The following is an 18,626-nucleotide window of genomic DNA, read 5'->3' on the forward strand; positions in this document are numbered from 1 at the left end:
GTGTGTGGTGATGTGTAGTGGTGTGTGGTGTTTTGTGCGTGTAATGTTGTATGGGTGATGGTGTTGTGTGCCTCTGTGTGGTGGGGTTCTCAGTTGCTGTGCTCTCTGTCTCTCTGGCCTTCATTCGTGAATTATGGTCGTAGGGGTTTGTGGGTGATGTGGGTGTGTGTTTTATATTGTGTTGGGTGTGTGGGAGTGTTGTTTGTATGTGTCTCAGGTGTGTGTATTTAGAATTGTCCAATGTGGCGGTGTTTTGGAGATGTGTGTGTATTTTGAGCGCGGCAGTGTGTACCGCCAATGGAATACCCTAGTTGAAAGACCGCCGCATGGATTCGTGGGTCGTGATAGAATGGGCGTGTTTCTGTTGGCGTGACGGTGGAGGTTTTGTTTTCGCCAGTTTATCACTGACCTTTGGTGTGGCGGTCTTGTGTGGGTGTCTGAATTTCGGCGGATTCCGAGATGTGTGTCATAATAGCTGTGGTGGAATTCCGCGGCTGCAGCTGTGTTTTGGCAGTCTTCTGCACGGCGGTAAGTGCCTTTTACCGCCAATGTTGTAATGAGGGCCTTAATCTTTAAAAATTAATATATTTGCTTGTGTATATTGGATGTTTGTCGTTTTGATCTTGGTTTACTCAGATAAATATTGGCTATTGTTCTAAACTGGTGTGGAGTACTTTTGTGGTGTTTTCACTGTGTTACTGTGTGTGTGTACAAATATTTTACACATTGCCTCTGAGATAAGCCAGACTGCTCTTGTCAAGCTACCAAGGGGTAAGCTGGGGTTATCTTATCTCTGTGTCTCCCTTACCCTGACTAGAGTGAGGTTCTCTACTTGAACAGGGTGTATACCACTGCCAACAAGAGACCCTATTTTTATCACGTATTAACATTGTTGGGCCTCGTACTACTAGTGATCTTTCTGAATGTATCTTATGCCCAGTTTTACATGATGTTCAAGTGGTAATTCTTGTCTGTGTTGAATACAAATTTTATTTTCATACACCACATGTGAAGTCTCCTTTGTGATGCTCAGTGTACTTATTGTGTGGACGTGGTGTGACAATGGTTTATACATTGCCTCTGTGATAAGCCTGAATGCTCTGTGCCAAGCTACCCAAGGCTGAGCGCAGGTTATACAGTGAGTGTAATCACCCACATCTGACAGGAGTGGTAGATTCTGCCTGGCTAGGGCCTCGCCTCAGCCAACCAAACTGTGCGGCCTCCAACACGTACTGTTTTCTGTAACCACTGTTCAGAATGTAGCAGCCTGTCTGAGTGCTACACACCTTGTGCTAGAGTACGGCATCATAATGATTTCCTCGTATCAGTGCGAAGACTGAAGAATGTCACACAAATGTTACCATAGAAGCTGGACTGTGGGCTCGCACCTTCCTGACACAGTGCTGCACCATGCAGCTAGTGTGAAAGGCCTGCATAGAATGATACCTGTACCCAGCAAATTGCAGGGGGGCCTTTGTCAGCACCAAGGGGTGGACACACAAAGCCAATGTTAGATGCCCTTGAGTGATCTCTCCTTCCTCTTGTGGTGTTGGCTATGAGGAAGGAGGGTATGCTGTCTACCAAGGCACACCAAAGGGTAAAGTATTAGGTGGGGCCTGCAGTGGGCTTAAAAGCCCAGACTACTCCAAGCCAGTCCTCTTTGTCTCTGCTCTTCACTTCGCACCCACCAGAGCAGCAATTTCCCACCAACCCTTCTTTAAAATTCTGTAGATGTGGGGGAGTTGTAAGCCTCAAATATTTGTGTTTGTAATTGTATTCATATAGCACTTACTACCCCTGACGTGAAGTGCTTTTCAGTGAGTATCATGTTACTCAAACCCAAACGATTAGTGATGGATTAGTGTAGGGGAACATGAGTACAGTATAGGTATTAGTATAGGGAGGTATGATTAAATTGAGCGGAGGACATGTGAGTCTGTTAGTTGGATTGAATAGAATAATGGAGGGATAGAGGAGGAAACAATCCAGAAGTGTTAACTTGTAGAACATAGGAGTCAGATGAGGTTTGGGGGTGAGTAAAGGAGAGATGGAGGAGGTAAGAGTCTGTAGAAAGGGATTGGGGAGATCATAGTAGTAAATGGGGTTTGGGATGAGATAAAGGAGAGATGAACGAGGGAGAATTTAGAAGTGTTGTTTGGGAGATCATAGTAGTAAGCTGAGGTTTTGGGTGAGTCAGGAGGGATAGAGGAGGGAAGAGTCTAGGAACGGTTATTTTGGAGATTATAGTAGTAGAATGGGTTTGGCATGAGTCAGAGAGTGGAGATAGAAGATAGATTGCTAGAGGTAAAGGGGGATAATATGACTCAGTAAAGCTTTTGAGAGAGTAATTTCTTTTTTCCTCTTGTACAGTAGGATTAAAGTGAATGTAATGTAGTGAGATTTAAGTTGTATCGTACAAACACAGAATTTCAAGAGTTGCAGTATTTGAAGTAAATTTATTTGTGTTCTTTTATAACATTATTTTATCTTTCCTCAAACATTTCAATAGTGAAATGCGTGTAGATAAATAGTTAAGATAATTTTTATCTATTGTGGTAGATAAAATAAAAACAGAGACTGTTACGCAACTAATCAAACAACTTATATGGAAATTATGCAATGGCCTATGTATGTGTTAAGCATAGAATAACATACACACAGCCGTGAACAAGACTCTCCTGAGTTAAAACACGTTGATGTTTGTTGGCATGGGTTAAATACTGTGGCCCATATTTATACTTTTTTAGCACCGCATTAGCGCCATTTTTGGATGCAAAAGCAGCGCAAACTTAAGTTTGCGCCGCTTTTGTGTCAAAAAACGGCGCAAATGCGGCGCTAAAAAAAATATAAATGTGGGCCTGTGATTTTTCAGGCAAAATGGAGTGCAGTGGTTTCTTTCCTTGGAATTATAATTTGAGGAGGATTGGTCTACCTACCACTAGCACTGGTATTTTGTGTGCACCGTGTCTGATTTATGGGCGGTTGTTTTGAAACATGCACACACATTTTTTATCACCTATCGTCTGCTTCTATTGTGGTGTTTTGAGGCGGGGGTCCCAATCTTGAGTGGAGGTTTCTTTGTTGACTGTATTTTGTGATTTGATTCCTGAGGAAAAGCGGTTCTGTTCCATGTATTGCATTGTGGGTGCTACATAGCAGTTTGTAGGTGGATCTTCTGGCAACCGGTAACCAATATAGGGCCCACAAGGCAGGGGAGATGTGGGTTTGTGGCTTTACATGTAGGTGTAGTCTGGCAGCTGAGTTCTGAATGCATTGTAGTTTTTTCATAGTAGATAGAGATGATCCATGGTAGAGGCCATTAGCTTAATCTAGTTTAGATAGTACAAGAGAGATAGTAGCCTGCACCTTGTGTGGAAATTCGAGGCGGGGGAAGATGCATTGCAGAGTTTTCATGGTGATGAAATATGATCTTGCTAATTTGTCCACTTGAGCAATCATTGTTAACTTGGAGTCTGAGATAATTCCAAGGTTTGTAACTTCTTTAGATAATTTAGGAGGAGGTCTCAGATCGTCAGACCAGGCGCAGAGTGGGTCATAAGTTTTCCAGTCGCCACAGGTGAGTATTTCTGTTTTGGAAGCATTCAGTTTGAGATGGCTCCATGTCATCCACTCATCAACAGCTCTGAGGCAACTGAAGATTTGTGAGTTTCTAATGTCTTTGGGGCATTCCAGTTTAAGAAGTATGTATGTGTCATCTGCATAGTTCTAGCATGTGAGTTGAAATTCATGTTTCATTGCCAGTAATGACATCATGTAGATGTTGAAAAGCATGGGTGAGATGATAGAGCCTTGAGGCACCCCTGCTTTTGTAAAGTATGGTTTGGACAAGAAAGGGAGAGTGTGGATGATATTTGTTCTGTTTTGAAGGTAGGATGTGATCCATTCGAGAGCAGTCCCCTCTATGCTGGCTTCATACAGTCTTTGTATCAGGGTGTCATGGTCAACTGTGTCAAAGGCAGCTGTGAGGTTCAGTAGACGTAGGGCAACAACTCCATTGCAGTCTATTTGCAGTCTATTGTGTTTTTTAAATTGTGCCAGATGGCGATGAGGGCAGATTCAGTACCTCTTCCTGGGCAGAATCAAGTTTGGTAGTCTGAAATTATGGAGTTATCTTCAAAGAATGTCAACATCTGGGTGAAAGCTGCTCTTTATATCAGTCTGTCTAGGAAAGCTCAATTTGTAATCAGTCTGGAGTTGTTGTGGTCATGTGGGTCAAGGTTTGTTTTCTTTAACAATAGGCGTATGCAGGCCTTTTTAAGGTCTTCAGAAAAGATTCCTGTAGTAAAAAAATTATTGATAATTCTTCTTGCTTGTGTGGCAGCAGAGGCAGATAAAAGAATGTTCTTGAAGATATGTGCTGGACAAGGATCAGAAGGGCAGCCGGAAGGCCTGCTTGCATTGTCCAGATCTATAAATTCACTTTGTGACATTTGTTTGAAGGAATGCAGAGGGTGGGTTGGCTTACTCTTGGAGGGGATTGTTGGAAACAGGTTGGTGCTGGTGCTTTTCTTTTGTTTCAAATAGTAGTCAAATGTGTCTGCCTTGGTTGTGTAATGATTTTCCAGCTTGTCTGTGATTGCTTGAGTAATGGGATGAGTTCCTTCCATGCATTAAGGTTTTTAAAATTCATTGAGAATTTTATTACATTCTTTATTTGCAGTTATAACATTTTGAATTCTGTCAGACTAGTATCTTTTTTTAGCTTTTTGATTGATGATTTGTATATTTTGTTATGTTTACGTAGGTGAAGTTTGTCTTGAATGTTGTTTATTTTGAGTCAGGTTTATTGGATCCTTCTGATTTGTTGTTTTATCATTTTTAGTACTGTATTTCTCCAAGGGTGTTGTTTTCTTTTGTCTTGTTTTGTTTTTCTGAGTGGTATTAGGATAACCAAAGGTTCCTGTAGCCTCCCGTAAAGTTTTTTTTAACAGAATGTATTGTGTCTAGATCTATGTGGCTGTTAGTTGTGTTTCTAAGTATTCAAAATTGAGTTTGTTCCATGGGCAATAGGTGGATATATGTAAGGTGGTCTTGGGTGTATTGATTTGTGGTGTTTTGTGTTGAAAGTTACCAAATTGTGGTCTGACTATGTGACTGGTGTGATACTTTGAATGGTAACTAGTTCTGGGTTTGCAAAAATGACATCTAAGATGTGTCCAGTGATGTGTGTAGGATTGTGTACAATCTTTTGTAGGTTCAATGTGACTAGGCTAGTGTTAATAGCTTTTGGATGGGGCATATTGGGTTTGTCAAAACAAATATTAAGGTGCCCAAGAAAGCACAGGTTGAAGTATAGCGTTCTAATGTTTGAAACTGTGTCTAGAAATGTGTCTGGGAATGTTAAATTGCTAGGTGGTGGTCTGTAAAGGAAGAGGAAGTTACAGGAGGAAGTTGGTGTAGGGCTGCATCTGGTGATGAGGGACTCACGACCTTGTATGGAGATGTGTGTTTTGCTGAGATTTACTGCTTGTTTGAATAGAGCAGCTAGTCCACCTCCTCTTTTGCCAGTAGAGTTTTATGTGATGGTTTGATAGCCTGGAGGAGTGGCTTCATGCACCACTGGGGCCATGTCATCTCTCCACCATGATTCAGTTATGAAGAGTAAGTCAGGTTGTGTGTCAGTGAGTAGGTCATAGATGTGGTGCTTGTTTTTAGAGAGTTCTCTAGCATTTATGAGTAGGCAGTTTAGAGACTGTGTTTTGGTGGTGGTGTAATGTTGTTTTGTAGAAGAGTGATCAGTATATTTTGAACTTGTAGCAGGTGTGTTGCTAGTGCTGATATTAACTCTATGAGTGTCACAACAGTGTTGTTTTTCTATATCATGTTCCTCAGCCAGCGGGCTTAGAAGGAATTTTGTTGGGTCTGTGTGTGTTGGTGGTGGGGATGGTGGTTGCGAGTGACATAGTGAGTTGTGCTCTTTTTGTAGAGTAACTTTGCTGTGTAAAAGACATGGGGATGCGAAATTGTGAAGAGTAGCATGTTGTTTATTTGGTTTGCGTCTGTTTAGGGTGGAAGCAGTATGGGTTGCGGTGGAACACATTCTGAGGCTCTACATTGTGCAATGGATGAGAGGTGGGTGAATGAATGTTGCTGTGTTGGGGTGTTTGTGGTGGATGTTGGTGAAGATTGAGTGTTTAGGAATAAAATTGGTTCAGGATTTGTATTATTTGTGTAGTTATGAGTGTGGGAGTGGGTGTAATGGAAAGTATTATGAAAGTGTGTGTTATTTTGATGTGCTGGTGTGTGTGTTTTGTTCTGTTTTTTTGATTGCCTCTGAGATAAGCCAGACTGCTCTTTTCAAGCTACCAAGGGGTAAGCTGGGGTTATCTTATCTCTGTGTCTCCCTTACCCTGACTAGAGTGAGGTTCTCTACTTGGACAGGGTGTATACCACTGCCAACAAGAGACCCTATTTTTATCACGTATTAACATTGTTGGGCCTCGTACTACTAGTGATCTTTCTGAATGTATCTTATGCCCAGTTTTACATGATGTTCAAGTGGTAATTCTTGTCTGTGTTGAATACAAATTTTATTTTCATACACCTCATGTGAAGTCTCCTTTGTGATGCTCAGTGTACTTATTGTGTGGACGTGGTGTGACAATGGTTTATACATTGCCTCTGTGATAAGCCTGAATGCTCTGTGCCAAGCTACCCAAGGCTGAGCGCAGGTTATACAGTGAGTGTAATCACCCACATCTGACAGGAGTGGTAGATTCTGCCTGGCTAGGGCCTCACCTCAGCCAACCAAACTGTGCGGCCTCCAACACGTACTGTTTTCTGTAACCACTGTTCAGAATGTAGCAGCCTGTCTGAGTGCTACACACCTTGTGCTAGAGTACGGCATCATAATGATTTCCTCGTATCAGTGCGAAGACTGAAGAATGTCACACAAATGTTACCATAGAAGCTGGACTGTGGGCTCGCACCTTCCTGACACAGTGCTGCACCATGCAGCTAGTGTGAAAGGCCTGCATAGAATGATACCTGTACCCAGCAAATTGCAGGGGGGCCTTTGTCAGCACCAAGGTGTGGACACACAAAGCCAATGTTAGATGCCCTTGAGTGATCTCTCCTTCCTCTTGTGGTGTTGGCTATGAGGAAGGAGGGTATGCTGTCTACCAAGGCACACCAAAGGGTAAAGTATTAGGTGGGGCCTGCAGTGGGCTTAAAAGCCCAGACTACTCCAAGCCAGTCCTCTTTGTCTCTGCTCTTCACTTCGCACCCACCAGAGCAGCAATTTCCCACCAACCCTTCTTTAAAATTCTGTAGATGTGGGGGAGTTGTAAGCCTCAAATATTTGTGTTTGTAATTGTATTCATATAGCACTTACTACCCCTGACGTGAAGTGCTTTTCAGTGAGTATCATGTTACTCAAACCCAAACGATTAGTGATGGATTAGTGTAGGGGAACATGAGTACAGTATAGGTATTAGTATAGGGAGGTATGATTAAATTGAGCGGAGGACATGTGAGTCTGTTAGTTGGATTGAATAGAATAATGGAGGGATAGAGGAGGAAGCAATCCAGAAGTGTTAACTTGTAGAACATAGGAGTCAGATGAGGTTTGGGGGTGAGTAAAGGAGAGATGGAGGAGGTAAGAGTCTGTAGAAAGGGATTGGGGAGATCATAGTAGTAAATGGGGTTTAGGATGAGTTAAAGGAGAGATGAACGAGGGAGAATTTAGAAGTGTTGTTTGGGAGATCATAGTAGTAAGCTGAGGTTTTGGGTGAGTCAGGAGGGATAGAGGAGGGAAGAGTCTAGGAACGGTTATTTTGGAGATTATACTAGTAGAATGGGTTTGGCATGAGTCAGAGAGTGGAGATAGAAGATAGATTGCTAGAGGTAAAGGGGGATAATATGACTCAGTAAAGCTTTTGAGAGAGTAATTTCTTTTTTCCTCTTGTACAGTAGGATTAAAGTGAATGTAATGTAGTGAGATTTAAGTTGTATCGTACAAACACAGAATTTCAAGAGTTGCAGTATTTGAAGTAAATTTATTTGTGTTCTTTTATAACATTATTTTATCTTTCCTCAAACATTTCAATAGTGAAATGCGTGTAGATAAATAGTTAAGATAATTTTTATCTATTGTGGTAGATAAAATAAAAACAGAGACTGTTACGCAACTAATCAAACAACTTATATGGAAATTATGCAATGGCCTATGAATGTGTTAAGCATAGAATAACATACACACAGCCGTGAACAAGACTCTCCTGAGTTAAAACACTTTGATGTTTGTTGGCATGGGTTAAATACTGTGGCCCATATTTATACTTTTTTAGCACCGCATTAGCGCCATTTTTGGATGCAAAAGCAGCGCAAACTTAAGTTTGCGCCGCTTTTGTGTCAAAAAACGGCGCAAATGCGGCGCTAAAAAAAATATAAATGTGGGCCTGTGATTTTTCAGGCAAAATGGAGTGCAGTTGTTTCTTTCCTTGGAATTATAATTTGAGGAGGATTGGTCTACCTACCACTAGCACTGGTATTTTGTGTGCACCGTGTCTGATTTATGGGCAGTTGTTTTGAAACATGCACACACATTTTTTATCACCTATCGTCTGCTTCTATTGTGGTGTTTTGAGGCGGGGTCCCAATCTTGAGTGGAGGTTTCTTTGTTGACTGTATTTTGTGATTTGATTCCTGATGAAAAGCGGTTCTGTTCCATGTATTGCATTGTGGGTGCTACATAGCAGTTTGTAGGTGGATCTTCTGGCAACCGGTAACCAATATAGGGCCCACAAGGCAGGGGAGATGTGGGTTTGTGGCTTTACATGTAGGTGTAGTCTGGCAGCTGAGTTCTGAATGCATTGTAGTTTTTTCATAGTAGATAGAGATGATCCATGGAAGAGGCCATTAGCTTAATCTAGTTTAGATAGTACAAGAGAGATAGTAGCCTGCACTTTGTGTGGATATTCGAGGCGGGGGAAGATGCATTGCAGAGTTTTCATGGTGATGAAATATGATCTTGCTAATTTGTCCACTTGAGCAATCATTGTTAACTTGGAGTCTGAGGTAATTCCAAGGTTTGTAACTTCTTTAGATAATTTAGGAGGAGGTCTCAGATCGTCAGATCAGGCGCAGAGTGGGTCATAAGTTTTCCAGTCGCCACAGGTGAGTATTTCTGTTTTGGAAGCATTCAGTTTGAGATGGCTCCATGTCATCCACTCATCAACAGCTCTGAGGCAACTGAAGATTTGTGAGTTTCTAATGTCTTTGGGGCATTCCAGTTTAAGAAGTATGTATGTGTCATCTGCATAGTTCTAGCATGTGAGTTGAAATTCATGTTTCATTGCCAGTAATGACATCATGTAGATGTTGAAAAGCATGGGTGAGATGATGGAGCCTTGAGGCACCCCTGCTTTTGTAAAGTATGGTTTGGACAAGAAAGGGAGAGTGTGGATGATATTTGTTCTGTTTTGAAGGTAGGATGTGATCCATTCGAGAGCAGTCCCCTCTATACTGGCTTCATACAGTCTTTGTATCAGGGTGTCATGGTCAACTGTGTCAAAGGCAGCTGTGAGGTTCAGTAGACGTAGGGCAACAATTCCATTGCAGTCTATTTGCAGTCTATTGTGTTTTTTAAATTGTGCCAGATGGCGATGAGGGCAGATTCAGTACCTCTTCCTGGGCAGAATCAAGTTTGGTAGTCTGAAATTATGGAGTTATCTTCAAAGAATGTCAACATCTGGGTGAAAGCTGCTCTTTATATCAGTCTGTCTAGGAAAGCTCAATTTGTAATCAGTCTGGAGTTGTTGTGGTCATGTGGGTCAAGGTTTGTTTTCTTTAACAATAGGCGTATGCAGGCCTTTTTAAGGTCTTCAGAAAAGATTCTTGTAGTTAAAAAATTATTGATAATTCTTCTTGCTTGTGTGGCAGCAGAGGCAGATAAAAAAATGTTCTTGAAGATATGTGCTGGACAAGGATCAGAAGGGCAGCCGGAAGGCCTGCTTGCATTGTCCAGATCTATAAATTCACTTTGTGACATTTGTTTGAAGGAATGCAGAGGGTGGGTTGGCTTACTCTTGGAGGGGATTGTTGGAAACAGGTTGGTGCTGGTGCTTTTCTTTTGTTTCAAATAGTAGTCAAATGTGTCTGCCTTGGTTGTGTAATGATTTTCCAGCTTGTCTGTGATTGCTTGAGTAATGGGATGAGTTCCTTCCATGCATTAAGGTTTTTAAAATTCATTGAGAATTTTATTACATTCTTTATTTGCAGTTATAACATTTTGAATTCTGTCAGACTAGTATCTTTTTTTAGCTTTTTGATTGATGATTTGTATATTTTGTTATGTTTACGTAGGTGAAGTTTGTCTTGAATGTTGTTTATTTTGAGTCAGGTTTATTGGATCCTTCTGATTTGTTGTTTTATCATTTGTAGTACTGTATTTCTCCAAGGGTGTTGTTTTCTTTTGTCTTGTTTTGTTTTTCTGAGTGGTATTAGGATAACCAAAGGTTCCTGTAGCCTCCCGTAAAGTTTTTTTTAACAGAATGTATTGTGTCTAGATCTATGTGGCTGTTAGTTGTGTTTCTAAGTATTCAAAATTGAGTTTGTTCCATGGGCAATAGGTGGATATATGTAAGGTGGTCTTGGGTGTATTGATTTGTGGTGTTTTGTGTTGAAAGTTACCAAATTGTGGTCTGACTATGTGACTGGTGTGATACTTTGAATGGTAACTAGTTCTGGGTTTGCAAAAATGACATCTAAGATGTGTCCAGTGATGTGTGTAGGATTGTGTACAATCTTTTGTAGGTTCAATGTGACTAGGCTAGTGATAATAGCTTTTCGATGGGGCATATTGGGTTTGTCAAAACAAATATTAAGGTGCCCAAGAAAGCACAGGTTGAAGTATAGCGTTCTAATGTTTGAAACTGTGTCTAGAAATGTGTCTGGGAATGTTAAATTGCTAGGTGGTGGTCTGTAAAGGAAGAGGAAGTTACAGGAGGAAGTTGGTGTAGGGCTGCATCTGGTGATGAGGGACTCACGACCTTGTATGGAGATGTGTGTTTTGCTGAGATTTACTGCTTGTTTGAATAGAGCAGCTAGTCCACCTCCTCTTTTGCCAGTAGAGTTTTATGTGATGGTTTGATAGCCTGGAGGAGTGGCTTCATGCACCACTGGGGCCATGTCATCTCTCCACCATGATTCAGTTATGAAGAGTAAGTCAGGTTGTGTGTCAGTGAGTAGGTCATAGATGTGGTGCTTGTTTTTAGAGAGTTCTCTAGCATTTATGAGTAGGCAGTTTAGAGACTGTGTTTTGGTGGTGGTGTAATGTTGTTTTGTAGAAGAGTGATCAGTATATTTTGAACTTGTAGCAGGTGTGTTGCTAGTGCTGATATTAACTCTATGAGTGTCACAACAGTGTTGTTTTTCTATATCATGTTCCTCAGCCAGCGGGCTTAGAAGGAATTTTGTTGGGTCTGTGTGTGTTGGTGGTGGGGATGGTGGTTGCGAGTGACATAGTGAGTTGTGCTCTTTTTGTAGAGTAACTTTGCTGTGTAAAAGACATGGGGATGCGAAATTGTGAAGAGTAGCATGTTGTTTATTTGGTTTGCGTCTGTTTAGGGTGGAAGCAGTATGGGTTGCGGTGGAACACATTCTGAGGCTCTACATTGTGCAATGGATGAGAGGTGGGTGAATGAATGTTGCTGTGTTGGGGTGTTTGTGGTGGATGTTGGTGAAGATTGAGTGTTTAGGAATAAAATTGGTTCAGGATTTGTATTATTTGTGTAGTTATGAGTGTGGGAGTGGGTGTAATGGAAAGTATTATGAAAGTGTGTGTTATTTTGATGTGCTGGTGTGTGTGTTTTGTTCTGTTTTTTTGATTGCCTCTGAGATAAGCCAGACTGCTCTTTTCAAGCTACCAAGGGGTAAGCTGGGGTTATCTTATCTCTGTGTCTCCCTTACCCTGACTAGAGTGAGGTTCTCTACTTGGACAGGGTGTATACCACTGCCAACAAGAGACCCTATTTTTATCACGTATTAACATTGTTGGGCCTCGTACTACTAGTGATCTTTCTGAATGTATCTTATGCCCAGTTTTACATGATGTTCAAGTGGTAATTCTTGTCTGTGTTGAATACAAATTTTATTTTCATACACCTCATGTGAAGTCTCCTTTGTGATGCTCAGTGTACTTATTGTGTGGACGTGGTGTGACAATGGTTTATACATTGCCTCTGTGATAAGCCTGAATGCTCTGTGCCAAGCTACCCAAGGCTGAGCGCAGGTTATACAGTGAGTGTAATCACCCACATCTGACAGGAGTGGTAGATTCTGCCTGGCTAGGGCCTCACCTCAGCCAACCAAACTGTGCGGCCTCCAACACGTACTGTTTTCTGTAACCACTGTTCAGAATGTAGCAGCCTGTCTGAGTGCTACACACCTTGTGCTAGAGTACGGCATCATAATGATTTCCTCGTATCAGTGCGAAGACTGAAGAATGTCACACAAATGTTACCATAGAAGCTGGACTGTGGGCTCGCACCTTCCTGACACAGTGCTGCACCATGCAGCTAGTGTGAAAGGCCTGCATAGAATGATACCTGTACCCAGCAAATTGCAGGGGGGCCTTTGTCAGCACCAAGGTGTGGACACACAAAGCCAATGTTAGATGCCCTTGAGTGATCTCTCCTTCCTCTTGTGGTGTTGGCTATGAGGAAGGAGGGTATGCTGTCTACCAAGGCACACCAAAGGGTAAAGTATTAGGTGGGGCCTGCAGTGGGCTTAAAAGCCCAGACTACTCCAAGCCAGTCCTCTTTGTCTCTGCTCTTCACTTCGCACCCACCAGAGCAGCAATTTCCCACCAACCCTTCTTTAAAATTCTGTAGATGTGGGGGAGTTGTAAGCCTCAAATATTTGTGTTTGTAATTGTATTCATATAGCACTTACTACCCCTGACGTGAAGTGCTTTTCAGTGAGTATCATGTTACTCAAACCCAAACGATTAGTGATGGATTAGTGTAGGGGAACATGAGTACAGTATAGGTATTAGTATAGGGAGGTATGATTAAATTGAGCGGAGGACATGTGAGTCTGTTAGTTGGATTGAATAGAATAATGGAGGGATAGAGGAGGAAGCAATCCAGAAGTGTTAACTTGTAGAACATAGGAGTCAGATGAGGTTTGGGGGTGAGTAAAGGAGAGATGGAGGAGGTAAGAGTCTGTAGAAAGGGATTGGGGAGATCATAGTAGTAAATGGGGTTTAGGATGAGTTAAAGGAGAGATGAACGAGGGAGAATTTAGAAGTGTTGTTTGGGAGATCATAGTAGTAAGCTGAGGTTTTGGGTGAGTCAGGAGGGATAGAGGAGGGAAGAGTCTAGGAACGGTTATTTTGGAGATTATACTAGTAGAATGGGTTTGGCATGAGTCAGAGAGTGGAGATAGAAGATAGATTGCTAGAGGTAAAGGGGGATAATATGACTCAGTAAAGCTTTTGAGAGAGTAATTTCTTTTTTCCTCTTGTACAGTAGGATTAAAGTGAATGTAATGTAGTGAGATTTAAGTTGTATCGTACAAACACAGAATTTCAAGAGTTGCAGTATTTGAAGTAAATTTATTTGTGTTCTTTTATAACATTATTTTATCTTTCCTCAAACATTTCAATAGTGAAATGCGTGTAGATAAATAGTTAAGATAATTTTTATCTATTGTGGTAGATAAAATAAAAACAGAGACTGTTACGCAACTAATCAAACAACTTATATGGAAATTATGCAATGGCCTATGAATGTGTTAAGCATAGAATAACATACACACAGCCGTGAACAAGACTCTCCTGAGTTAAAACACTTTGATGTTTGTTGGCATGGGTTAAATACTGTGGCCCATATTTATACTTTTTTAGCACCGCATTAGCGCCATTTTTGGATGCAAAAGCAGCGCAAACTTAAGTTTGCGCCGCTTTTGTGTCAAAAAACGGCGCAAATGCGGCGCTAAAAAAAATATAAATGTGGGCCTGTGATTTTTCAGGCAAAATGGAGTGCAGTTGTTTCTTTCCTTGGAATTATAATTTGAGGAGGATTGGTCTACCTACCACTAGCACTGGTATTTTGTGTGCACCGTGTCTGATTTATGGGCGGTTGTTTTGAAACATGCACACACATTTTTTATCACCTATCGTCTGCTTCTATTGTGGTGTTTTGAGGCGGGGTCCCAATCTTGAGTGGAGGTTTCTTTGTTGACTGTATTTTGTGATTTGATTCCTGATGAAAAGCGGTTCTGTTCCATGTATTGCATTGTGGGTGCTACATAGCAGTTTGTAGGTGGATCTTCTGGCAACCGGTAACCAATATAGGGCCCACAAGGCAGGGGAGATGTGGGTTTGTGGCTTTACATGTAGGTGTAGTCTGGCAGCTGAGTTCTGAATGCATTGTAGTTTTTTCATAGTAGATAGAGATGATCCATGGAAGAGGCCATTAGCTTAATCTAGTTTAGATAGTACAAGAGAGATAGTAGCCTGCACCTTGTGTGGAAATTCGAGGCGGGGGAAGATGCATTGCAGAGTTTTCATGGTGATGAAATATGATCTTGCTAATTTGTCCACTTGAGCAATCATTGTTAACTTGGAGTCTGAGGTAATTCCAAGGTTTGTAACTTCTTTAGATAATTTAGGAGGAGGTCTCAGATCGTCAGACCAGGCGCAGAGTGGGTCATAAGTTTTCCAGTCGCCACAGGTGAGTATTTCTGTTTTGGAAGCATTCAGTTTGAGATGGCTCCATGTCATCCACTCATCAACAGCTCTGAGGCAACTGAAGATTTGTGAGTTTCTAATGTCTTTGGGGCATTCCAGTTTAAGAAGTATGTATGTGTCATCTGCATAGTTCTAGCATGTGAGTTGAAATTCATGTTTCATTGCCAGTAATGACATCATGTAGATGTTGAAAAGCATGGGTGAGATGATAGAGCCTTGAGGCACCCCTGCTTTTGTAAAGTATGGTTTGGACAAGAAAGGGAGAGTGTGGATGATATTTGTTCTGTTTTGAAGGTAGGATGTGATCCATTCGAGAGCAGTCCCCTCTATGCTGGCTTCATACAGTCTTTGTATCAGGGTGTCATGGTCAACTGTGTCAAAGGCAGCTGTGAGGTTCAGTAGACGTAGGGCAACAACTCCATTGCAGTCTATTTGCAGCCTATTGTGTTTTTTAAATTGTGCCAGATGGCGATGAGGGCAGATTCAGTACCTCTTCCTGGGCAGAATCAAGTTTGGTAGTCTGAAATTATGGAGTTATCTTCAAAGAATGTCAACATCTGGGTGAAAGCTGCTCTTTATATCAGTCTGTCTAGGAAAGCTCAATTTGTAATCAGTCTGGAGTTGTTGTGGTCATGTGGGTCAAGGTTTGTTTTCTTTAACAATAGGCGTATGCAGGCCTTTTTAAGGTCTTCAGAAAAGATTCCTGTAGTAAAAAAATTATTGATAATTCTTCTTGCTTGTGTGGCAGCAGAGGCAGATAAAAGAATGTTCTTGAAGATATGTGCTGGACAAGGATCAGAAGGGCAGCCGGAAGGCCTGCTTGCATTGTCCAGATCTATACATTCACTTTGTGACATTTGTTTGAAGGAATGCAGAGGGTGGGTTGGCTTACTCTTGGAGGGGATTGTTGGAAACAGGTTGGTGCTGGTGCTTTTCTTTTGTTTCAAATAGTAGTCAAATGTGTCTGCCTTGGTTGTGTAATGATTTTCCAGCTTGTCTGTGATTGCTTGAGTAATGGGATGAGTTCCTTCCATGCATTAAGGTTTTTAAAATTCATTGAGAATTTTATTACATTCTTTATTTGCAGTTATAACATTTTGAATTCTGTCAGACTAGTATCTTTTTTTAGCTTTTTGATTGATGATTTGTATATTTTGTTATGTTTACGTAGGTGAAGTTTGTCTTGAATGTTGTTTATTTTGAGTCAGGTTTATTGGATCCTTCTGATTTGTTGTTTTATCATTTTTAGTACTGTATTTCTCCAAGGGTGTTGTTTTCTTTTGTCTTGTTTTGTTTTTCTGAGTGGTATTAGGATAACCAAAGGTTCCTGTAGCCTCCCGTAAAGTTTTTTTTAACAGAATGTATTGTGTCTAGATCTATGTGGCTGTTAGTTGTGTTTCTAAGTATTCAAAATTGAGTTTGTTCCATGGGCAATAGGTGGATATATGTAAGGTGGTCTTGGGTGTATTGATTTGTGGTGTTTTGTGTTGAAAGTTACCAAATTGTGGTCTGACTATGTGACTGGTGTGATACTTTGAATGGTAACTAGTTCTGGGTTTGCAAAAATGACATCTAAGATGTGTCCAGTGATGTGTGTAGGATTGTGTACAATCTTTTGTAGGTTCAATGTGACTAGGCTAGTGATAATAGCTTTTCGATGGGGCATATTGGGTTTGTCAAAACAAATATTAAGGTGCCCAAGAAAGCACAGGTTGAAGTATAGCGTTCTAATGTTTGAAACTGTGTCTAGAAATGTGTCTGGGAATGTTAAATTGCTAGGTGGTGGTCTGTAAAGGAAGAGGAAGTTACAGGAGGAAGTTGGTGTAGGGCTGCATCTGGTGATGAGGGACTCACGACCTTGTATGGAGATGTGTGTTTTGCTGAGATTTACTGCTTGTTTGAATAGAGCAGCTAGTCCACCTCCTCTTTTGCCAGTAGAGTTTTATGTGATGGTTTGATAGCCTGGAGGAGTGGCTTCATGCACCACTGGGGCCATGTCATCTCTCCACCATGATTCAGTTATGAAGAGTAAGTCAGGTTGTGTGTCAGTGAGTAGGTCATAGATGTGGTGCTTGTTTTTAGAGAGTTCTCTAGCATTTATGAGTAGGCAGTTTAGAGACTGTGTTTTGGTGGTGGTGTAATGTTGTTTTGTAGAAGAGTGATCAGTATATTTTGAACTTGTAGCAGGTGTGTTGCTAGTGCTGATATTAACTCTATGAGTGTCACAACAGTGTTGTTTTTCTATATCATGTTCCTCAGCCAGCGGGCTTAGAAGGAATTTTGTTGGGTCTGTGTGTGTTGGTGGTGGGGATGGTGGTTGCGAGTGACATAGTGAGTTGTGCTCTTTTTGTAGAGTAACTTTGCTGTGTAAAAGACATGGGGATGCGAAATTGTGAAGAGTAGCATGTTGTTTATTTGGTTTGCGTCTGTTTAGGGTGGAAGCAGTATGGGTTGCGGTGGAACACATTCTGAGGCTCTACATTGTGCAATGGATGAGAGGTGGGTGAATGAATGTTGCTGTGTTGGGGTGTTTGTGGTGGATGTTGGTGAAGATTGAGTGTTTAGGAATAAAATTGGTTCAGGATTTGTATTATTTGTGTAGTTATGAGTGTGGGAGTGGGTGTAATGGAAAGTATTATGAAAGTGTGTGTTATTTTGATGTGCTGGTGTGTGTGTTTTGTTCTGTTTTTTTGATTGCCTCTGAGATAAGCCAGACTGCTCTTTTCAAGCTACCAAGGGGTAAGCTGGGGTTATCTTATCTCTGTGTCTCCCTTACCCTGACTAGAGTGAGGTTCTCTACTTGGACAGGGTGTATACCACTGCCAACAAGAGACCCTATTTTTATCACGTATTAACATTGTTGGGCCTCGTACTACTAGTGATCTTTCTGAATGTATCTTATGCCCAGTTTTACATGATGTTCAAGTGGTAATTCTTGTCTGTGTTGAATACAAATTTTATTTTCATACACCTCATGTGAAGTCTCCTTTGTGATGCTCAGTGTACTTATTGTGTGGACGTGGTGTGACAATGGTTTATACATTGCCTCTGTGATAAGCCTGAATGCTCTGTGCCAAGCTACCCAAGGCTGAGCGCAGGTTATACAGTGAGTGTAATCACCCACATCTGACAGGAGTGGTAGATTCTGCCTGGCTAGGGCCTCACCTCAGCCAACCAAACTGTGCGGCCTCCAACACGTACTGTTTTCTGTAACCACTGTTCAGAATGTAGCAGCCTGTCTGAGTGCTACACACCTTGTGCTAGAGTACGGCATCATAATGATTTCCTCGTATCAGTGCGAAGACTGAAGAATGTCACACAAATGTTACCATAGAAGCTGGACTGTGGGCTCGCACCTTCCTGACACAGTGCTGCACCATGCAGCTAGTGTGAAAGGCCTGCATAGAATGATACCTGTACCCAGCAAATTGCAGGGGGGCCTTTGTCAGCACCAAGGTGTGGACACACAAAGCCAATGTTAGATGCCCTTGAGTGATCTCTCCTTCCTCTTGTGGTGTTGGCTATGAGGAAGGAGGGTATGCTGTCTACCAAGGCACACCAAAGGGTAAAGTATTAGGTGGGGCCTGCAGTGGGCTTAAAAGCCCAGACTACTCCAAGCCAGTCCTCTTTGTCTCTGCTCTTCACTTCGCACCCACCAGAGCAGCAATTTCCCACCAACCCTTCTTTAAAATTCTGTAGATGTGGGGGAGTTGTAAGCCTCAAATATTTGTGTTTGTAATTGTATTCATATAGCACTTACTACCCCTGACGTGAAGTGCTTTTCAGTGAGTATCATGTTACTCAAACCCAAACGATTAGTGATGGATTAGTGTAGGGGAACATGAGTACAGTATAGGTATTAGTATAGGGAGGTATGATTAAATTGAGCGGAGGACATGTGAGTCTGTTA

The sequence above is a fragment of the Pleurodeles waltl genome, chromosome 7 (genome assembly GCF_031143425.1).
Source record: "Pleurodeles waltl isolate 20211129_DDA chromosome 7, aPleWal1.hap1.20221129, whole genome shotgun sequence".
In the NCBI taxonomy this organism is placed as follows: domain Eukaryota; kingdom Metazoa; phylum Chordata; class Amphibia; order Caudata; family Salamandridae; genus Pleurodeles; species Pleurodeles waltl.